A 24,664-nucleotide genomic window follows, 5' to 3' on the forward strand; every position below is an offset into this window, starting at 1 on the left:
TTTCTCAGCCCAGAGGCCCTCCACCAAACACTCATTTCTGCTCAGTTTCTGGACCAATTAGAGAACATTATAGTAGCTTCCAGGGAACTAGGTGATGGGACCTTGTAATATCTGGTGTGCTCAAAGTAATGCCTGGACAATCTTTAGTCCAGAGAAACACAGCTCTTTCCCTGAAGACCACTTGTTTGTCTGGTCTATGTAGCTGGTTTCTTCCCAGTGTCCTGGCTTCTGCTGCAGAATTTCACTGGCCCTGACATTCAGCCAGAATTTTTCTCTCTCAGGAAACTGGAACTTTGGATGTAATCCTAGCTGTTGCTGTGACAATCTAGCATTGTGATGCTCTTTACATAGAGCATAATGTCCCTTTGAAACTGTGTCTGTTATGTCTCCACAGTGTCAGCACATGCTCTGGGGTACTTATGACTGTCAGGATCAACTCAAGTTAACCATATTTCTATGGACACGGGGACTTGGACACCTGCTGAATGCTCCATCTGGCGCCAACATTTCAGTTGAGTTAGCTTCCCAGCTTTGCTCACTCGTTCCCTATTCCTTTCCCATTCCCCTGATCTGCTGTGAAGACCCTGGTGTGCTTTTCATCCTGGGGTCCACATGCTATGGCAAAAGAAAAAGGAGAGGTATAAGGCTGAGAGCTACATCTCCTCATATCAACTGTACATTTACACTGTTTTCTCTACCTCCATATTCAGTGAGATCCAAGGCAAGTGACAAGTGTTCAGAGAAAAGCAATGTGCTCACAGAGGCCAAAAAGATAATTTAAGATGCTATTTTGATACTGAATTTGATGAGCATTAAATATGGCCACTCCTTTAATACATACCTGAATTTTGTGTAATGATAAAAGCTCTTAAAAATATTACTAAGATACCATTACTTTGTTCTTCATTATGTAATGGTCCCACTGTACTGCAGGGCAAGGTTAAATTACTTTTTGAATTATTTATCATTCTGTACTCACTGGTTCACTCATTTTTTCCATTAACTGGGTTAAGTCAAGAGTTGATTTTATGGGGAAGAAATTCCTAGAAGGAAGCGGAGTGAGGCTATGAATTATATCTTTAGAGGGACTTCTTTCCTCCAGATATTTAAGAGTAAAAAATAATCTGTGTAGAAAAAATTTCATTAACTCTTATGTGAGAAGAATGAATCATAAGATTTCTGCAAAATGTTTCTAGGAACCTATGGAAAGATACATCTACAGTTTACATGTCAGCCATTAGGAATTAGAGATTCATGCAGTAATATTCTGACTTAGCCTATTCATGTGCCAGGACCATAAGGGATGCTCCATCACTTTCATATTTATAGAGAAATATGCCAAATTCCATTTTTTTCATGGCAAGACGAGTCTTTTGAATGGTGACAAATCTGAAATCCCTTTGGGAGTGGAGGCTCGGTAGTGTGGCTCGGTGAGTCTTATTTGGATTACATTCCCTTTGTCTTTAGGGAATCGGGAAGGTGAGTGTAGAATGACTTTTATTCCTGACACCAGTTGCATAGATTTATTTCAGTGATTGATTAAAAGATCACATGGTTTTGCTAAGCACTGCAGTGCTGCATCAATCTTTAAGAGAGCTGAAACTGCCATTAATTCTGCCCTGCTGTCTTAGAAAATTCTGAAAGACTGTATTCTGTCATTAACAGACATAAACAGAGTTAAAAGTGGCCTCAATTGCTGTGAAAATTGTGGCTATGAAAAGAAGCAGGTCCAACAAAAGCATTTCACAGTATTCTTTTTTCTTAAAGCTTCATATATTTTATTTGGCTAATTAATTTAAACTTAAATGCAGAAAATACAAATGATTACTGCAGCTAATAATTAAAGGGATGCTTATTTTGGAAACATATAACCTTCAAGTCATTTGAGATTTATTTTACCCTGCTGTTTTACTTGGATGGCGGTGGGAGAATGTCAGTTATTGTTTTCTTTATTATTTTTAATTACAGGAGAAGTGTGTACTGCTGAAAAAATTTCAACATGAAACAAGTTTATAAAGTAAAAAGTGAAAATCTCCATTGGCTCCCTAAAATATTTTGGTGGGGCAGGGGGAATACTACTACAGTGAGAGATTGGCATTTGAAGAAAGAGAGATTCACGGTGATGGCAGATACAGGTCTCACTCTACAAACTCCATGGTATGAAAATGGTAATGTTCTTTTTCTACAACCACTTAGAGTAGGAGCTTCTGTACTACTGAATAATTTCTTCCCCTCAATCACACCCCACCTTTTTCCTCAGAATTGGGCCCACAGTTGTGAGCTTACAAAACCCAGAAGCCCACCAGGCTCCCCCGTCCCTGGGATTCTCCAGGCAAGAACACTGGAGTGGGTTGCCATTTCCTTCTCCAATGCATGAAAGTGAAAGGGAAGTCGCTCAGTTGTGTCCTACTCCCAGCGACCCCGTGGACTACAGCCTATCAGGTTCCTCTATCCATGGGATTTTCCAGGCAAGAGTACCGGAGTGGGGTGCCATTGCCTTCTCCGCTATTGAGATGATTCTTGTCTAATATGGTGGTGGGTGGTGGATTCATATAGGTCCCTCCCTGCAGAGCCTCTAAAGGTCAGGCGGATCCTAGTTTTAAGTTCCTGCTCTCCTTGGACTGGTAAGAAGCCCTGTTATCTTCTCTCAGGAGTACGGGAACTTCCCCCACTCTTGCACCATCCTGGGTATCCTGACACTGTGAAATTGACTCAGATCTATGTGCCCAGACACTCCACACAGCCACTTCTCTGGAAAGGGTTTGCAGACTGTCATTGCCCCACCCTGGTCTTAATCTGACTTTGCTTGAGGATGGCTGAAGAAGGGGATTCTGAGTTTCTGTCTCATAAACCTAATTCGATCAAGATCTTACTGTTTACCTTCTAACTCTCCTCTTTCCTCTTTGATGAAAGAAGTCAGCTGAGTAGTACCTTCTGACTTCACCATGTCTTTTCCAAATCTCTTCTCCATGCCCTGAGTTATGAAATATTTCCATTTCTTCCTGAATATTAAACTTGTAAAATTCAAAATTCAGTACTTTCCCTTCTCTCTGCTGGGTCATTTCTTCTGTGAGGCAGGAAGGGAAAGAGACCAGCTGATTAGAGGAAGTGTTAAGACATATAAGAAAATATGATAAATACAGTATACTAACGCATATATATGGAATTTAGAAAGATGGTAACAATAACCCTGTGTACGAGACAGCAAAAGAGACACTGATGTATAGAACAGTCTTATGGACTCTGTGGGAGAGGGAGAGGGTGGGAAGATTTGGGAGAATGACATTGAAACGTGTAAAATATCATGTAAGAAACGAGTCGCCAGTCCAGGTTCGATGCACGATACTGGATGCTTGGGGCTAGTGCACTGGGACGACCCAGAGGGCTGGTATGGGGAGGGAGGAGGGAGGAGGGTTCAGGATGGGGAACACATGTATACCTGTGGTGGATTCATTTTGATATTTGGCAAAACTAATACAATTATGTAAAGTTTAAAAATAAAATAAAAAAAAAACCTTAAAAAAAAGAAAATATGATGAGATTTAAATAAAAGTATTAATATGCATTATTAATTAATATTATTACATATTTCAAAATATTTTGAAAAATATATGTACCACACTCTGCCATAGAAAGAGTAGTATTTTTGTTTCTTTTATTTATCACTAAAAAATGAAATCATTGAAAGTGTATAGATAGAAGTCTGCATGCAAATTACTCTATTTCCCTGAAACAGCATATTAATATTATGGACATCTTCAAGTGTAATTCACACAAATCAGACCTAAATTTAAAAGCAACTGTCTAAAATGATGCATCTGTGACTGAAAACAAGTGAGTATACAGTTGTATTCTTGCACCAGTTATTCAGAGTCCATGTCTACTCTGATTAATCATTGTATTTATTAACACTCGTGTTACACTGTTGTTTATTTCGATTACTGTTTACTCTTCTATCACCCATGGAAGTACCTTAACTAACCATAGAGATAGGCTGTTTCTGTGTGCTTAGTTGCTCAGTCATGTCGACTCTGTGGCCCCATGGACTGTAGCCTGCCAGGCTCCTCTGTCCATGGAATTTCCCAGGCAAGAATTCTGGAAGGAGTTGCCATTTCCTTCTCCAAAGGATCTTCCCAACTCAGGGATGGAACCAGCATCTCTTACTTATTCTGCAGTGGCAGGTGGATTCTTTACCACTAGGACCACCTGGGTTTTTGCTATTAAACGATACTGCTGGGAACATGCATCTTCATAGTATTTCTCCACTATAAACATAGTGTTTCTCTGTTGTTGTTGTTTAGTTGTTAAGCCCTGTCCAACTATTTGCTACCCTATGGACTGAGAAGCCAGGCTCTCCCAACCTTCACTATTTCCCGGAGTTTGCTCAAACTCATGTGCGTTGAGTCGATAATACTATCTAACCATCTCACCCTCTGTTCCTCCCTTCTCCTTTTCTCTTCAATCTTTCTCAGCATCAGAGTCTTTACCAGTGAGTCAGCTCTTTGCATCAGGTGGCCTAAATACTGGAGCTTCAGCATCAGTCCTTCCAATGAATATTCAGGGTTGATTTCCTTTGGGATTGATTAGTTTGATCTCTTTGCAATCCAGGGGACTCTCAACAGTCTTGTCCAGCACCACAATTCAAAAACATCAATTCTGTGGCAATCAGCCTTCCTGATGGTCCAGCTCTCACATCCATACATGACTATTGGAAAAACCACAGCTCTGACTACATGGACCATTTTCGGTAAAGTGATGTCTCTGCTTTTTAATATACTGCCTAGGTTTGTCATAGCTTTCCTTCCAAGGAGTAAGAGTCTTTTAATTTCATGGCTGCAGTTACAGTCCATAGTAGTTTTGGAGCAAAGAAAAATAAAATCTGTCACTGCTTCCACTCTTTCCCCTTCTGTTTGCCATGACGTGATGGGACTGAATCCCGTGATCTTAGTGTTCTGAATGTTGAGTTTTAAGCCAACTTTTTCACTCTCCTCTTTCACTTTCATCAAGAGGCTCTTTAGTTCCTTTTCACTTTCTGCCATAAAAGTAATATAATCTGTATTTCTGAGGTTTTTGTATTTTTCCTGACAATCTTAATTCCAGCTTGTGATTCATCCAGCCTGGCATGTCACATGATGTACTCTGCATTTAAGTTGAATAAACAGGGTGACAATATACAGCCTTGTACTCCTTTTCCAGCTTGGAACCAGTCTGTTGTTCTATGTTCAGTTCTAACTGTTGCTTCTTGATCTGCATACAGGTTTCTCAGGAGGCAGGTAAAGTGATCGGGTATTCCCACCTCTTTAAGAATTTTCCATGGTTTGTTGTGATCCACACAGTCAAAAGCTTTAGCATAGTCAATGAAGTAAAAGTAGATGTTCTTCTGGTATTCCCTTGCTTTCTTTATGATCCAACAGATTTTTACAATTTGATTTCTGGTTCCTCTCCCTTCTCTAAAACCAGCTTGTAATCTGAGAAGTTCTCGGTTCACATACTGCTGAAGTCTGACTTGAAGGATTTTGGCATAATTTTGCTAGCGTGTCAAATGAGCATAATTGTAGATAGTTTGAGAATCCTTTGGCATTGCCTTTCTTTGGGATTGGAATGAAAACTGTTCTTTTCCAGTCCTGTGGCCACTGCTGAGTTTTCCAAATTTGCTGGAGCATTGAGTGCAGCACCTTCAAAGCATCATCTTTTAGGATTTGAAATAGCTCAACTGGAATTCCATCACCTCCACTAGCTTTGTTTGTAGTGATGCTTCCTAAGGCCAACTTGACTTTGCATTCCAGGATGTCTGGCTCTAGGTGAGTGATCACACCATTGTGATTATCTTGGTCATGAAGATCTTTTTTGTACAGTTCTTCTGTGTATTCTTGCCACCTCTTCTTAATATCTTCTGCTTCTGTTAGGTTCTTACTATTTCTGTCTTTTATCATGCCCATCCTTGCATGAAATATTCCCTGATATCTCCAATTTCTTGAGGTAATCTCTGACCTTTCCTATTCCATTGTATTTCTCTACTATACATGAAAGTGGAATAATTGGACTGAGGTGTATGCACATTTAAAATCATCCAACTTTTTAATCAGTTACTCACCCACCAAAAGAATGGGTATACTCCATTGTCCACACCCTTGATAGCACTAAATATTATAATTTTTAAAATGTACACCAATTTTTAGGTAAAGAATATTAGCTATTATTTTAGTTTTTATTACTCATATTTCAAGTATGACAGGGCCTGTGTTTTCTGGGCACTTGTACACTTTTTCTGGAATTTACCTCTATATTCTGTTTGGCTTTTGTTATTGACTTATAGATGCTCTCTGTTAGTGATATGAGATTTTTGGAATCCTATATATATGGGAATATTGTCTCTGTGTCTATCAATTATATGTTTTCCTCATATAAAACTTAGGTCATATCTATTTATCTTTTCCTATTTAACTGTTATATTTCCTGTGTTAAAATTCTTTCATTTTAAAATTATAATATTTGGTTCTTGAATTAGATTTTTAATTTTTACAGATGATTTAACTTGATGTAAAATAAATGCTAACATGTTTTCCACCAATTATCCCAATAGCTTTTCAAATCTTATACTATTTTCACAACTGAACTGAATAATTAGCATATTCTTCCAAGTTAATGTATTTGTCTAAGAAAAATACTAAACTGCTTAAGTTATTGTAACTATTTCTTATACTCTGATTATGTGCTGGGGCAAGTCAGAATTCATTGCATACGTGTGTGCTAAGTCGCTTCAGTCGTGTCTGACTCCTTGCAACCCTATGGACAATAGCCTGTCAGGCTCCTCTGTTCAAGGGATTCCCAGGCAAGGATACTGGAGTGGGTTGCCATTTCCTACTCCAGGGAATCTTCCCTACCCAGGGATGGAATCCACATCTCTTATGTCTCCTGCATTGGCAGGGGGTTTCTTTACTAAAAGTGCCACCCAAGTCAAAATTCATCACTTTTTCCAAATATACTTGGCAATTCTGGAGTACAGTTGACCCTTGAACAACAAAGATTTAAACTTCACAGGTCCTCTTTTTATATGTGAATTTTTTTTCAATGAATACAGTACCTGAGTTTTTATTCTACATATTTTAAATTATTAAATGTAGGGAAAAGTTTTTCTTTGATTAGGGATCAAAATATGTGGAATCAAAAGAACAAAGTTTTGAGTCCTAATTCAACTGCTTCAGCTTCTTCCCCTTAGGTTTTTTGGTTCCTTTGTCTCTAAGTCAGATAAAACATTAGATGGATTTTTGACTATGTCCAGGTGGGTGCCTCAAACTCAAAACATTTTCAAGGGTCAACTGCATTTCCTCTTAGATTTGAACTGTAGAATTAATTTTTCAGGTTAAAGTCATAGAATAAATTTTTGGAATGAGAGAAGCATAAATAACATAATTAACTGCCCCTTGAAGACTGGGATATATCAGCATACAAGTGGTGGTGTCAGGTGCCTTTGGAGATGGAGGGAGAGCTATGTTTTGTTTTCTTCTATATCCTCTATGGTTATAGAGGTTATATGGTTTGAATCTTCTCACTCTTCCAAGTTGAATTTATCCTTTATGTTTTTTAAAAAATTCGGTCCCTTTAGTTCATAGTTTTAAAAAATTAGTAAAAGATTGCATATGCTTTCCTTTCATTATTAGTTAATTCTATTTTTATGATTATCTTAATTTTGCTTCTAACATCATTTACATTTGCCCTCTTCTTCATTGCTAAGACAAGAAGTTTGTCAATTTCACTGGCGGCTCAAAGCAGCAGCTCTTGTCCTCTGTATAATTTTATCATTGTTTAGTCATTAAGTTGTGTCGACTCTTTGTGACCCCATAGACTGTAGCCCTCCAGGCTCCTCTGTCCATGGGATTCTCCAGGAAACAATAACAGAGTGGGTTGCCATTTCCTTCTCCAGGGGATCTTCCTGACCCAGCTATTGAACCCACGTCTCCTGCATTTGCAGGTGGATTCTTTACTACTGAGCCACCAGGGAAGCCTGTAATTTCTGATTAACTCACATCTGATTTTGTTCTTATCGTCATTCTTATAGTTTCCTTTTAGCTTAAAAAAATAGTTTCTCTAATTGAACACTTAGTATTTTCAGGCTTTTTATTTTTGTAGCAAACATATTTATTATACTAAAATGGAGATTTATATTTAATAAAATATACAAAGTGAAAGAGAAACGGCCAACTAGGAGAAAATGTTTTCAGTCTCCACAACAACAAAAAATGAGAGTCCATAGTAACTAATGATCTCATGAGAATATGAATAATTATATGACTTAAAAGGGCTTCCCTGATGACTCAGATGGTAAAGAATCTGCCTACAATGCAGGAGACCTGGGTTCAGTCCCTGGGTTGGGAAGATCCCCTGGAGGAGGGCACGGCAACCCACTCCAGTATTTTCACTTGGAGAATCCCCATGGACAGAGGAGCCTGGCAGGCAATAGTCCATGGGGTTGCAAACAGTCAGACACAGCTGAGCAATGAAGCAAAGCACATGATTTAAAATGATGAATGTATATGAAGTAACCTGAAGAACCAAATGCACGAGAAAATCAGTTCAACATAATAAACAGGGAAAATGCAAATTAAGACAAGGAAATAGCTGTGTACCTATCAAATTGGCAAAAATAAAAATGTATTAAAAACACTGACTTAAGAATTTGATGAAATGGGAACTGAACATTATAGTATAAATATTTCAACTATTTTAGGGAACAATTTCACAATATCTAGCAAAGTGGAAGAAGGTGTACCCACCATCTGTAACTACAGGATGTAACTCACTTTTTAAGTTTAATGTATACCTAATTAATGCCAATTCTTAGGTATAAATCTACTTTTAGGTATAGTGAAATTATCTCACAAATAAACAAAGAAATCAGTACAATGATCATTTTCTCTGTTGTCTCTAATCAAAAAATTTAAAAACTACCTATAAGACTAAGAGTAGAAAAATGGATTAAATAAACTAAATGGTATATTGAAAAACAGATAAGATGAGTGAATATGATCTCTATATTCATTTATCAATGTGTGTTGATCCTAAAGACATGTTAAGCATAAAAACAAGTGGTGCTGGGAAATCTGGTCAACCACTTGTAAAAGAATGAAACTAGAACACTTTCTAACACCATATACAAAAATAAACTCAAAATGGATTAAAGATCTCAACGTAAGACCAGAAACTATAAAACTCCTAGAGGAGAACATAGGCAAAACACTCTCTGACATACATCACAGCAGGATGCTCTATGACCCACCTCCCAGAATATTGGAAATAAAAGCAAAAATAAACAAATGGGACCTAATTAAACTTAAAAGTTTCTGCACATCAAAGGAAACTATTAGCAAGGTGAAAAGACAGCCTTCAGAATGGGAGAAAATAATAGCAAATGAAGCAACCGACAAACAACTAATCTCAAAAATATACAAGCAACTCCTTCAGCTCAACTCCAGAAAAATAAATGACCCAATCAAAAAATGGGCCAAAGATCTAAATAGACATTTCTCCAAAGAAGACATACAGATGGCTAACAAACACATGAAAAGATGCTCAACATCACTCATTATCAGAGAAATGCAAATCAAAACCACTATGAGGTACCATTTCACACCAGTCAGAATGGCTGCAATCCAAAAGTCTACAAATAATAAATGCTGGAGAGGGTGTGGAGAAAAGGGAACCCTTTTACACTGTTGGTGGGAATGCAAACTAGTACAGCCACTATGGAGAACAGTGTGGAGATTCCTTAAAAAACTGGAAATAGAACTGCCTTATGATCCAGCAATCCCACTGCTGGGCATACACACTGAGGAAACCAGAAGGGAAAGAGACACGTGTACCCCAATGTTCATCGCAGCACTGTTTATAATAGCCAGGACATGGAAGCAACCTAGATGTCCATCAGCAGATGAATGGATAAGAAAGCAGTGGTACATATACACAATGGAGTATTACTCAGCCATTAAAAAGAATACATTTGAATCAGTTCTAATGAGGTGGATGAAACTGGAGCCTATTCTACAGAGTGAAGTAAGCCAGAAGGAAAAACACCAATACAGTATACTAACGCATATATATGGAATTTAGAAAGATGGTAACGATAACCCTGTATACGAGACAGCAAAAGAGACACTGATGTATAGAACAGTCTTATGGACTCTGTGGGAAAGGGAGAAGGTGGGAAGATTTGGGAGAATGGCATTGAAACATGTGAAATGTCATGTATGAAACGAGATGCCAGTCCAGGTTCAATGCACGATGCTGGATGCTTGTGGCTGGTGCACTGGGACGACCCAGGGGGATGGTGTGGGGAGGCGGGGGGAGGGGGGGTTCAGGATGGGGAGCACATGTGTGCCTGTGGTGGATTCATTTTGATGTTTGGCAAAACTAGTGCAATTATGTATGGTAAAAAAAAAAAAAAAAAAACAAGTTGAATTTTTTTACCTACCATATACGTAATTAAAAGCAAAATTATACTATTTTTTTATCCTGTAAATAAATATTAAGAGTATAATAAATAAGGTTTTTTAGTACATCAAATTTGTGATAGACAGTGATGGATCTTGGAGGAAACTGGGGAAACAATCAACCTTATATGAAGTTGTTTATTTATAATAAAAATATCTAAAATGTCATAAAGTGTCAACATTAGTCCACCTGTGTATTTTATCTTATGCATTTAAATATATATATATATATATATATATTTTTTTTTAGTCTCCTTGTGCTACAATAAATTTTCTTCTAAATACCACATTTTTGTATTCAGTATAATTTGCTTATATAGTCCACTCATTCAGTTTTGTGATTTCATCTTTAAGATTTAAAAAATTAATCTGTGCTTTTTCCAAGTAATTAGATAACTTTTCACTATACTATTCAGTTATTTATACTATACAACACAGCTTTAATAGTATCTAGGTTTAGCAATTTATGGGAATTTTCTTTGACCCTTGCATATGAAAAACTTCCTTAAGTGCCATGAAGGCATTAGCAAATGATGTGAGGTCTCTACTTACTGGGTTCAATGTCATATGTAAGTATGTGTGTGTTCACATGTGTATGTATATGTGTTCATATCTGTGTGTGTGCATGACCATTTCTAGGGTAAGTTAAAGCTTTCTAGAATAATTGTTATTTCAGTTTATCCTTATATTTCTGTCAGTTTGTCCTACATTTACGATCTTATATTCAGTGCATATGAATTTATATGCAAGAGGTACTTAATAGATTGGCTCTTAATCAATATAAACGATTTTCATTTAAAAAATAAATTTCCCCTTAAGTTTCATTCTGTATAGCTTTCATATTTCTATTCTTTGTTTGTTGACAATTGTCTGTTATTTGGTTTTCATTTTTCTCTTCTCATTACATCTTTGTATGTTGCAATACTTTTTTTTAAACTTCCAAAGTCAGGTATACACTGAATTTCAAAAAGAGAGTGATGTTAATTTTTTTTTTTTTGAGCTGTTTTTTTCATTGATTCTTTTTTTTTTAATTTTATTTTATTTAAATTTACAATATTGTATTGGTTTTGCTATATATCAAAATGAATCTGCCACAGGTATACATGTGTTCCCCATCCTGAACCCTCCTCTCTCCTCCCTCCCCATACCATCCCTCTGGGTCGTCCCAGTGCACCAGCCACAAGCATCCAGTATCGTGCATTGAACCTGGACTGGCGACTCATTTCATATATGATATTATACATGTTTCAATGCCACCCTCCCAAATCATCCCACCCTCTCCCTCTCCCACAGAGTCCAAAAGACTGTTCTATACATCAGTGTCTCTTTTGCTATCTCGTATACAGGGTTATTGTTATCATCTTTCTAAACTCCATATATATGCGTTAGTATACTGTACTGGTGTTTTTCTTTCTGGCTTACTTCACTCTGTAAAATAGGCTCCAGTTTCATCCACCTCATTAGAACTGATTCAAATGTATTCTTTTTAATGGCTGAGTAATACTCCATTGTGTATATGTACCACAGCTTTCTCATCCATTCATCTGCTGATGGGCATCTAGGTTGCTTCCATGTCCTGGCTATTATAAACAGTGCTGCGATGAACATTGGGGTACACGTGTCTCTTTCCCTTCTGGTTTCTTCAGTGTGTATGCCCAGCAGTGGGATTGCTGGATCATAAGGCAGTTCTATTTCCAGTTTTTTAAGGAATCTCCACACTGTTCCCCATAGTGGCTGTACTAGTTTGCATTCCCACCAACAGTGTAAGAGGGTTCCCTTTTCTCTCACACTCCCTCCCTCCATTTCCTAATGAGTTTTATGAAACCTCACATCTATTATTATTTATTTAATACCAAATCTAAATTAGTAGTGTTTGTGGGAAAAGATGTAATATAATCTGGAGGGATGCAGTGGAGCAGGTAATCAACAAATGTGTATAGGATGACCCTTTGTTTTAAGGGGGCATATCACCTAGAGAAACAGAAAAAACAAGTAAATGCCAATAGTATGTGATATTCAAAGAAGATAATGCTTATTGGAACAGTCAAAACAAACATCATGGACCTTTTTTAATTAGTGAATGGAAATAAGGCCAATTTGATTTTTTATAGAGGAATAGCATAAACAAAAATTTGCATTCAGCAGACACTGACTGAAGCCACTTTTTCCAAGAATTGAGATAGGTCTTGGGAATTCACTAGTGTACAACAATGGCTCCATAAAATGAAGCTTAGAGTCTATCAGGAGATTATATCATCTGAGTAGTTATAAAATTAAGTTCTGTACCAAGAAGCTGGAGAAGGAAATGGCAACCTTCTCCAGCATTCTTGCCTGGAGAATTCCATGGACAGAGGAGCCTGGTAGGCTCCAGGCCATGGGGTTGCAAAGAGTCAGATATGACTGAACAACTATCACTCACTCACTCACCCAAGAAGCAAAGTGCTGGATCATCGGTAGGGAGGAAAATCTAGTTAGGAAAGCTGAGAAAGGCTTTCCCAAAGTACAAATATTAAACTGAGGTCAAAAGAAAGAGTGGTGGGAGGGAATTTATGAAGCAGAGGAATATTGTAGTCTCAGACTCCAAGGCAGGTGGCATCTGGCAGTTTCTACCTCTCCTGAAGCTTGAATGAAGAGAAAGGAATTGGATGCCTTGGGAAGCAATACACACTAGAGCCAATAAGATAGGCATTTTAGGTCAGGTTAAAGATTTTGATCTTTAGGTCAGCAAACTACTGAAATATTTAAATAGAATAAGGATTTGAGGGTAGAATAAGGATGATTGACTTGATCAATATTTGCATAATAGAATCCCTGTAACTGGATGGATGGATCTCCCAGGCTCTTCCTCTATGGAGAATGGGTTTGAGGCATAGAGAGAAGTCTTAGGGGAAGGGGCTGCTGCAAATGTGCCACTGAGAGCTCACAGTAGTTTTGTCTAGCATGCTAGCATTGAAATGGAAAGAATAATTTGTTCAGTTCAATTCAGTTGCTCAGTCATGTCGAACTCTTTGTAACCCCATGGATTGCAGCACGCCAGGCTTCCTTGTCCATCACCAACTCCCAGAGTTTACTCAAACTCATGTCTGTTGAGTCAGTGATCCCATGAAACCATCTCATTCTTTATCGTCCCCTTCTCCTCCCACCTTCAATCTTTTCCACCATCAGGGTCTTATCAAATGAGTCAGTTCTTCGCATCAGGTGGCCAACGTATTGGAGTTTCAGCTTCAGCATCAGTCCCTCCAGTGAATATTCAGGACTGATTTCCTTTAGGATGGACTGGTTGGATCTCCATGCTGTTCAAGGGACTCTCAAGAGTCTTTTCCAACACTACAGTTCAAAAGCATCAGTTCTTCGGCGCTCAGTTTTCTTTATAGTCCAACTCTCACATCCATACATGACTACTGGAAAAACCATAGCTTTGACTAGATGGACCTTTGTTGGCAAAGTAATGTCTATGCTTTTTAATATGCTGCCCATGTTGCTCATAACTTTTCATCAAAGGAGCAAGCATCTTTTAATTTCATGGCTGCAGTCAACATCTGCAGTGATTTCAGAGCCCCCAAAAATAAAGTCTGACACTGTTTCCATTGTTTCCCCATCTATTTTCCATGAAGTGATGGGACCGGATGCCATGATCCTAGTTTTCTGAATATTGAGTTATAAGTCAACTTTTTTACTCTCCTTTTTCATTTTCATCAAGAGGCTCTTTAGTTCTTCACTTTCTGCCATAAGTGTGATGTCATCTGCATATCTGAGGTTATTGATATTTCCCCTGGCAATCTTTATTCCAGCTTGTGTTTCATCCAGTCCAGTATTTCTCATGATGCACTCTGCATATAAGTTAAATAAGCAGGGTGACAATACACAGCCTTGATGTATTCCTTTCCCAATTTGGAACCAGTCTGTTGTTCCATGTCCAGTTCTAACTTACTTCTTGATCCACATACAGATTTCCCAGGAAGCAGGTCAGGTGGTCTGGTATTCCCATATCTTTAAGAATTTTTGACAGTTTGTTGTGATCTACACAGTCAAAGGCTTTGGCATAGTCAATAAAGCAGAAGTAGATGTTTTTCTTGAGCTCTTTTGCTTTTTCAATGATCCAATGGATGTTGACAATTTGATCTCTTATTCCTCTGCCTTTTCTAAATCCAGTTTGAACATCTGGAATTTCATGGTTAACGTACTGTTGAAGCCTAGCTTGAAGAATTTTGGGCATTACTTTGCTAGCATGTGAGGTGAGTGCAATTGTCTAGTAGTTTGAACACTGTTTGGCATTGCCTTTCTTTGGGATTGGAATGAAAACTGTTCTTTTCCAGTCCTGTGGCCACTGCTGAGTTTTCCAAATTTGCTGGAGCATTGAATGCAGCACCTTCAAAGCATCATCTTTTAGGATTTGAAATAGCTCAACTGGAATTCCATCACCTCCACTAGCTTTGTTCGTAGTGATGCTTCCTAAGGCCAACTTGACTTTGCATTCCAGGATGTCTGGCTCTAGGTGAGTGATCACACCATTGTGATGGTGTTAGGTCGTGATGGTTCTGTTAGGTCCATACAATTTCTGTCCTTTATTGTGCCCATCTTTGCATGAAAGTTCCCTTGTCATCTCTAATATTCTTGAAGAGTCTTTCCCATTCTATTGTTTTCCTCTATTTCTTTGTATTGATCACTGAAGAAGGCTTTCTTGTCTCTCCTTGCTGTTCTTTGGAACTCTACCTTCAAATGGGTATATCTTTCCTTTTCTCTTTTGCCTTTCATTTCTCTTCTTTTCACAGCTATTTGTAAGGCCTCCTCAGACAACCATTTTGCCTTTTTGTATTTCTTTTTCTTGGGGGTGGTCTTAATCACTGCCTCCTCTACAATGTCTTGAACCTTCATCCATAGTTCTTCAGGCACTCTGTCTATCAGATCTAATCCCTTGAATCTTTTTGTCATTTTCACTGTATAATCATAAGGGATTTGATTTAGGTCATACCTGAATGGTCTAGTGGTTTTTCCTACTTTCTTCAATTTAAGTCTGAATTTGGCAATAAGGAGTTCATGAACAATTTGTAGAGGGACAATTAGGAGGGTTTTAAAATGGAATTGGATGTGGAATGAGAAAAGATGGATGAGTCAAGGAAGAACTCCAGGGTTTCTGTTCTCTTCAACAGGATGGGGAGGGTAGGAGCATGAAGAGATCATGAGGTTTATTGAGGACATGATCATGGTTATTGAGAATATAGTGAAGATGTGGGTGATGACCATGATACAGTGTGCCAGCAGCTGAAAACACCTAATGGAGGTTGGTCAAATTAAAAATGAAAATTTAATGGGTTGGAAGGAGGTATAAAAAAGCAACTGAAATAACATGTACAACCACATTGTGTATGAGCACTTAGTTGGTGACTTTTTTGACACAATTACTTCTCAGAGTCATGGTTTTATCATATTAACAGTATAAAATTCTACACTTTCACAGGGTCTTTGTGAGAATTAAATAGAATAATGTGGGTGAAGCATCTAGTTCAATAGTGCTTAATAACTTCTTTTTAAGAGTACAGGGAGAGAGAAATGAGGTCCCATTTTCAATTTGAACTCCAACCTTATACATTGTTTATCACAGTCTCTATTTCAGATGTTTGGAAAAAGAAAGGAGATTAGATGATTTGTCTCCAGTCAAAAGACTTTTATTTGTTAAGTCTGTTCTCTGCATGCTAGACCAGCAGGCAAGCAGGCATTTTCTGAGCACATGCTGCAGTAACATAAATTTTGAGACTGAGATTGAAAAATTATTGACCCTTTTTAATGAAACTTTCCCAAATTGTCTCCACACAAAACACAGGTGTCATTTTGATGATATACCCAAATATAAGGCACTCAGGAGGCATGAAAATTTTCAGGCTGTGGCAAATTGGTTTATGCTGAAGAAACAGCCAGTTGCCTGGTTATCCTCTGTCAAAATACCCAAGAAAGGAAGCACTAATCCAAAATAAGGCAATTAAGGCTTGAACCTACTGACTAAAGAAACGATTCTGAGTTCTTGCTTTGTATAAAAAGTCAGCTTCTGCTTTTGGCTCTCTAGTTCACATTGTTTCTACCACTTCCTGTTTGATATGTTACATCTGATTCTTCATGTTCACTTGTACTGTCTGCCTAGGACTCTGCATTTATCCACCTGGGTCACCGAAACTTTTCTTTTCCTAATAACTGGTTTAAATTCTGACTCTGGTGCTTATTATCTGACCTTAGGCAAGTTTATTTAACCTCTCTAAACTGTGTCTTTTTCATCTGTACCATGGGCTTCCCTGATGGCTCAGACGGTAAAGAATCTGCTTGCAGTGCAGGAGACCAGGAAGATCCCCTGGAGAAGGGAATGGCAACCCACTCCAGTATTCTTGTCTGGAGAACTGCATGGACAGAAGAGCCTGGTGGGTTACAGTCCATGGGGTCACAGAGAGTCAGACACAACTGAGCAACTAATATAAGGACACTAATAATTTAAAAGTTGTCATGTGAATTAAAAACAACTAAAGAACAGTACATGACAACAGATTAGTGCTCATGGCTGTGTACTGAGGAAGTAAGTGATGTTTTTCTTAGCTGTTCTGAAAGCACGAACAAATGGATGTTTCTGAGGTCAACCTGTTCTCAGGAGACCACTCCAATTAACACCATTCACATTCTGGAGCTTCTCTGAACCATGGTTTACCAATACTCATCTATACCTTATCAACACATCTAGATTTCAGCACTTGCAACTCACGCTTTCTGTTTTTTCTTCCAGAGGATGAGTCAAATCTGGGCTCCTTGAAAGCCCAGACAGGGCCCATTTTAGTGACTCTAGAAAAAGGGGTCAGCACTTTGATTCAATTTCAGTGTTTCTGTGAAGACGTTGATACTTACCAGCTACCCTCCTAACGCATTCACCTCTTGTAATATGTTTTACTCCTATAGTTAGGTTCCTTGAGACTGAATTTTGTTCCTTCTTTTCCAATCCTTATAAATTATCATCATATGAATGAGTTCATTGGAAGTTTTAAAATTATTCTTTATGGAAGAAATTTAATTTTAAATTTAAATTTAAAAATTTAAACCACCTAAAACAAAGAAAAGAAAAGGAAAATCTTCCTACCTTACCCAATCCTTTATTCCTTTCTTCAACATAACCACTTTGTCAGTTTTAAGTTATGTTCTTACAAAAAGAAAAAAATCAAGTTTGCTCAAAATCACTGCAGATGGTGACTGCAGCCATGAAATTAAAAGATCCTTACTCCTTGGAAGAAAAGTTATGACCAACATAGATAGCATATTGAAAAGCAGAGACATTACTTTGCCAACAAAGGTCTGTCTAGTCAAGGCTATGGTTTTTCCAGTGGTCATGTATGGATGTGAGAGTTGGACTGTGAAGAAAGCTGAGTGCCGAAGAATTGTTGCTTTTGAACTGTGGTGTTGGAGAAGGCTCTTGAGAGTCCCTTGGACTGCAAGGAGATCCAACCAGTCCATTCTGAAGGAGATCAGCCCTGGGTGTTCTTTGGAAGGAATGATGCTAAAGCTGAAACTCCAGTACTTTGGCCACCTGATGGGAAGAGTTGACTCATTGGAAAAGACTCTGATGCTGGGAGGGATTGGGGGCAGGAGGAGAAGGGGACGACAGAGGATGAGATGGCTGGATGGCATTACTGACTCAATGGGCGTGAGTTTGAATGAACTCCGGGAGTTGGTGATGGACAGGGAGGCCTGGCGTGCTGTGAGTAGCAAAGAGTCGGACATGACTGAGCAACTGAACTGAACTGAACTGATGCGTGCATTTTTTTTTATTACAGATGGAATTATACCATACTTTAAAACTTTAAATATATACATATCAGTATTTTAATGGCTGCACTGTATTCTATTGAATGAGAATATGTATAGATGATTTGTGTAACAAATCCTCTGTTGTTGGACTTTAAAATTATATTACTGTGTGTGTGTATGTATATTCATGCATATTGGTATATTTTTCATTCAAGACATGCTGGAGACATGAACTTAGTTGCTGAGAGTAGAGATGGCAAGATAGTATATGAAGTGGCAATTTCCAGATTCCTTTCTTGGATACATAATTATATGGGATGACACTCACAGAACTAAGGAATGCCAGCATAGAAAGGTTTTTCATAGGTGGATATCATGGCTTCAATTTTTTACAGGTTAAGTTTCAGTTAGTCTATGGGGCATCCAAGTTGAGCTTTCCAGTAAGTAATTAGATATAGTTGCCTGAAATTCAAGAAACAGGTCGTGGCTGCCAAGTTTCTTCTGCAGCAGACTGTAAAAATGGACAGTGATAGAAATTAGTAGCCTGATGTAGGAATTCAAGTGGGACTCCAGATGAGTCTGAAAGAAAGAAAGTGATTCTATTATGACTTGAATAGTAATGCCTGTAAGACAAAAAAAGACTACTTTCAACTTGAAAAGATATACTGCTATATTGTAAGCATGCATTTCATTTATTAAGGCTAAATTCATATCATTTGATAGTTATATTCTTTTATATTTAAATTATGGAAAGAGTATAATTAAATTCTTCAATTTGGTCACAAGCCCACATGTTAATTTCAGGAAAATTAGCATATTCTTATGCCATATGTTTTGTTGTTTGGTCCACTGTGCCAGTTGGAGGGAAACTCTGAGCAGGCAGAAAGAATCAAGTACTGAAACTGTAAACCCAAAGTGTTAAAATTCTCATAGAACCATGTCAATCAGAGACAGGACCAGTATCTACTGTAGAAGATTTATGAGAGATGCTTTTTAAGAGGTTGTCCCTTACAAGCTTTCCACCTCTAACTCTAATTCTGACTGATATGAAGGAGAATCCAAGTATTTGTTTAGTCAGGAATCTAGGGCTTATTCCAAACCAGCCCTGAAGGCAAAGGACTCCTCCACTTACTCCTGGGAATCCCCCAGCAGGCTTCATGAGCCTGTCAATCAAGAATGAACGTCCTGTGTCTGTACCTACCCCGTCACCTGGGGCCACAATTCTCTAATTGCCAAGAGAAGAGAAAGCAGCAGTCATTTTGACACTACTGGGGACATTTCTTCCCATTTCTTGCACAGCAAATTCACAGTGTAGAAAGTGAAATTTTTTCCCAAGCTCAGTTTTAGCTCAGAAGAAAACATACAGTATACTTCAATTACTGTAAAATACTGGTTGTGCGGTGGAGTACATCAGAACACATGATCTGGATCTGATAGTTAATTCTCACTTTCTCTTTTTATACTGCATAACTCTCGGGCAGATTTCTCTTACAAAAAAAGGGACAGAGGCAATTAACATAATTAGTTGTTTCCAGGCCAGCATCATGAACCTGGGGGAGACCAGTAAGTATTATTTGATAATGGTAATGGTGATGAAGATACTGAGAAATTGGTACCTGCTTCCCAAGCTTGAGAAGAAAAGGGTTCTGTAAATTTAAAATTCTGGTAGTTTAGCCAAGTGAGTCTTTATGACAATGATTGGAGTCACACATGGGTTGGAAGAGATTTTTGAGGGCAAGCTAATGACATTCCCAATACTAGTTGAGAAAACTATCCTATTTGCTTAGTTGAAAATTTGGATGAACAAAAGGGCATAGAATTTGTTATAAATACAGATAATTATAGATTAAAATATGTTTTTGAGGTTATAACTTAGATTATTGTCATGATTTCAATTAAAATATTGGTATATTAACATTTATATAATTAAACAATACTTTTTTTAGTTGAATGAAGCAAAACATTACAGCAATTGAGAAGAAAGCATATCACATCTCCTGGGGGCATTAATAAATATTGAAATATTATAATGAATTGTGTACAATAAACACTTTGTATTCATGGTCAAGATGTATAGAAAATCCTTCCTGTGGGAGCTGGACAGTTAAGTCTTAATTAAAATCTTGTATCTCATTTTCTTGCAGTCCTCACTTGAAATATGCTAAAGAAAATCAAGGCCCTAAGGAAAGAAATCAAAGTGAAAAACATATTCAGACAAATTTCCAGTGGAGCCGCATCAAAGTTTCTCCTAGTCAATTGCAACTGTTTACTATTACCTAAGAGAGACATTTCAGTGGCCTGTGTGCTGCTATATTACAAAGTTATCTTCACTGTAATAGAAGATGCTTTGGATGACTGAGCAGATATATGTTCATCAGAATATAATACGCATCTATAGACAAATTCCATCCAGAGAATTTTCTAGGCACAATGTAAAGTGTGGACAAAAAAATAAATAAATAAATAAGTAAACTATCTATGTGACTCAGAACTCATCTCCTAGTACAACAGCTAAAGGACCACTGCTTAGAGCAGCAATCACAATGACAAAATCAATGTCTGAGTATGTCTGAGTTCATGATTTCTCTGCGTCTCTTAGCAGTAAATTTTATCATGGATCATGTTGGTTCTATCATTTTTTAATTCAGACTGACAGATTTATAACAAAAAATAAGTAAGCAAGAAGGAGAAACAGCATGAAAAAATAAAAAGTGAACACCATAATTTATGATATGCTAGAGGAAGCTTTTAAGCTGCTCTTTTGCTCTTTTAATGCATATGATTTATGAGAAATAGAGACTTAAGCAGAAAATGAGAAACAGATTTCACATTACCAACTCATCCAGTCAAAGTGGATTGTGAGGAACTTCCAACAATTATTGCCTGAGAGATGCATTACCTAGAAGCCTCATTCTAACCCCTGAAAAAATAATCTTGTTAAGTAAAATGCCCTTGTATTAGTCGAACTCTATCCAAGAAAGTGGAAGCCACCCTAGGTCTTTAATCCAGAAATATTTATACAGAAAATTGCTTCACAGATAATAGAATTGTTGAGGAGCAAACAGAAGCAAGTAAGGCAACCTCAGGAAGACATTACTACCTCAAGAGCAGGAGGAACCATGGCAGGCAGTGTAACCCACCTGGGAACCAGAGTCAGAATGGAAATGTCTTGGTTGTAACTGTCGCCTCAAAGTGAAGGGCTTCCTGGAGGGGAACTGGAGTTATGGAGAGGCAGCAACTCATAGAGACACCACAGGAGCAGAAGGAATGGGGGCAGAAACAGCTAGGCTTTTCTCCTCCTTCTGCCCTCTAATATTTGGCCATTGCCTTCCTGTATAAGTAGGCTTGGGCTGACAACAAAATACCATAGACTGGGTGGCTTAAAAAACAAACTTATTTTCTCACAGTTCTGAAGGCTAGAAGTACAAGATCAAGATTTCTGTGTGAGATTGCTTTTCCTGGCTTATTAGACTGCTTTCTTGCTGTGTCCTCGTGTGGCCTTTCCTCAGGCATAGGCAAGGAGACAGAAAGAGAAGCGTTCTGTATGCTGTCTGACTATAAGGACACTAATTCTATCAGACCAGGGCCCCACCCTTATGACCTCACAATCTCAGTTACTTTCTTAGACACTCCATCTCCACATACAGCTGTTGGTGTTTAGTCACTAAATCATGTCCAACTCTTTTGTGACCCCACAGACTGTTGCCCGCCATGGACAGTAGTCCAAATGGGATTTCTCAGGCAAGAATACTGGAGTCGGTTGCCATTTCCTTCTCCCGGGCATCTTCCCAACCCAGGGATTGAACCTACGTCTCCTTCATTTGCAGGCGTATTCTTTACCACTGAGCCACCAGGGAAGCCCATGGTTAACTTATTAGAGGTCAGGGCTTCAGAATATGAATTTGGGGGAGACAATCCATAATGCTGCTTCTGCTGAAATGTCAAAGGGCAAAGGACCCCAGGAAATGTTGTGAGATACAGAAATAGGGGAGAGGCAGAATAGACCTGAGGATGTTAACCTGTAAAATTGCCATCAGAATTATTTTAATCTTATTTTTAATGGAACCTGGAGAAAAACAAATAATAGCATTGAATAGATGTAATATAATTTGGTGAAATATGTGTTCCTTAATTACTATAAATGGAAGATCAGTATATACTCATAAATTTGACAGTTGTAATCAAAATCTTGGCTATAGAAAATGGCCAATTTATCACTAAAAATAATTTCCCCAAACTTGAAACTTAATGATTACGGAAGCATTGTAGAAATTTTGTTTCTAGACAACAAAGATGATTTGCCTGTCTGATGAAAAAGATAAACTATTACAGGAATAAAATAAAAATAAGATTCTACTCTAAAAAGCTAGAAAACACATAAGAATAAATTTCAAGATTTCCTTATTAATCTCCCCACTCCACCCACTCATATGGTTGGAGATGCTGTTGACAAATATAGAAAAGCAGTATTTCTCACTTCAGTTCAGTCACACAGTTGTGTCCAGCTCTTTGTGACCCCATGGACTGCAGCATGCCCAGCCTCCCTGTTCATCACCAGCTTCTGGAGTTTACTCAAAATCATGTCCATTGAGTTGGTGATGCCATCCAACCATCTTATCCTCTGTCATTCCCTTCTCCTCCCGCCTTCAATCTTTCCCAGCATCAGGGTCTTTTCAAATGAGTCAGCTCTTTGCATCAGGTGGCCAAAGTATTGTAGTCTCAGTTTCAGCATCAGTCCTTTCAATGAATATTCAGGACTGATTTCCTTTAGGATGGACTGTTGGATCTCCTTGCAGTCCAAGGGACTCAAGAGTCTTCTCCAACACCACAGTTCAAAAGCATCAGTTCTTCTGTGCTCAGCTTTCTTTATAGTACAACTTTCACATCCATACATGACTACTGGAAAAACCATAGCTTTGACTAGATGGACCTTTTTTGGCAAAGTAATGTGTATGCTTTTTAATATGCTGTCTAGGTTGGTCATAACTTTCCTCCCAAGGAGTAAGCGTCTTTTAATTTCATGGCTGCAGTCACCATCTGCAGTGATTTTTGAAGTCCCCAAAAGTATTTATTTCTCACTTAAATAGAATCAAAAAGCAAGAAAATCCATTATAATTGTTTGTACAAGGGTCTTTTATCCAAATCAGTACCCTAAATCTGATGTCACAGAAAATCCAAATCCAAATGCATAAACCTAATTTCCAGTTATTACACTGACTTTCATAAAAAGTCTGAAAAAGCTTTACACATAAAAGTGTTCATTAAGTCATTATTCATAATATTGCAAACTAGAAATAGTCTAACATTTTTGACAGTAAGACAATGTTGAAAGATGCCATGATACAGAGAAATAATGGATGGTTACATAATTGATAAAAACTGTAATTATGAGGGGAATTTATAGCATACTGCTGCACAAGTACTACTAGAGCAATGTTATATGAAAAAACGGGGTGGAATACAGCAAGTGTTAATATTAAGATTATAATGTTACAAATGTTAATTGTGGTTTTCTTTGAGTTTGGGGATTATGGATTCTTTCCCCCCCTTTCTGCTTTTCTCTGTGGTATATATTTTTCACATTGATCATTTAATACTCTCAGCAGGAAAGAAGGTGACAAAAATTGATCATTGCCAGTACCCCACACCTTTCATCTTCTTTGGTATCTCTCCAGTCTCCTTAACTTGACACAGTAGTTTTGAAAATCAGAGCTATGAGTGCTTAGCAACACATGTGGCCAGCTGCTCACTGCTTATCAGTGCTATTCCAGCATCTTCAAATAAATTCATGTATTTAGAATCTAGCATCATATTAATGCAATAGGAAATTCAAAGAAGTATGCCATGTCTGTGATTTAAACTTACAATTTGATTAGGGACAAAAGTCATATACTTGGAATAAAAATTAGGGAGTAAAACAACATTTAATCTGACACACTTTGGGCCATGTATTGGAGATATTATTGACAGCAGAAGTTATTCTGAAAAAGTTATTTTTTTTCATTAATTTAGAGGAGTGTTTCAAATTATTTAAAAATCATAAATATAAAAATCTGATAAGACTATATTCCTGCTTTTTTCAAATATTAAAACTCTTCTCCTTTAGAGCAAAAAGTTGTTAAAGGGCATAGAGTTTTTCCATTTAACCTGTCTAATTTACAAAAGAAAAGCTCTGTTTTCCTAAATTTTGACTGAATTCTAAGGTATTGCTAAGCATTTTTACAAAGAATATGTTTCACTCTATGATAAACAAATTTATTATTTAAATATGAAGATTTTGCTTACAAACTATGTGGAAAAGTTAATATTTATTTCAAAATAATTAAAACATTTATATAGAAAGTGGAAAAAAAAGAAAGTTTAGATTATTCTACAAGAATAATTATACAATGGTAAGAGTT

At 37.6% G+C, this 24,664-nt stretch overlaps 2 long non-coding RNA genes across 3 annotated transcripts; one reads left to right on the forward strand and one right to left on the reverse strand.

Annotated features, from left to right (window-relative positions):
• The first annotated feature begins 333 nt into the window (after nt 1–333).
• On the forward strand, nt 334–20,740 carry LOC112442331 (uncharacterized). 2 transcript variants are annotated; one of them, XR_009491579.1, is made up of 3 exons: nt 334–1,430; nt 1,969–2,157; nt 20,408–20,740. It is a non-coding gene; the product is annotated as an uncharacterized lncRNA (long non-coding RNA). The 2 variants fall into 2 exon arrangements; XR_003030432.2 differs by having other exon boundaries at nt 338–511.
• On the reverse strand, nt 18,261–22,032 carry LOC112442334 (uncharacterized). The gene is made up of 2 exons (XR_003030435.2): nt 21,404–22,032; nt 18,261–18,842 (listed from the first exon to the last, which is right to left on the reverse strand). It is a non-coding gene; the product is annotated as an uncharacterized lncRNA (long non-coding RNA).
• Nucleotides 22,033–24,664: the final 2,632 nt, after the last annotated feature.

This window comes from Bos taurus, chromosome 2, assembly GCF_002263795.3.
Source record: "Bos taurus isolate L1 Dominette 01449 registration number 42190680 breed Hereford chromosome 2, ARS-UCD2.0, whole genome shotgun sequence".
In the NCBI taxonomy this organism is placed as follows: Eukaryota; Metazoa; Chordata; class Mammalia; order Artiodactyla; family Bovidae; genus Bos; species Bos taurus.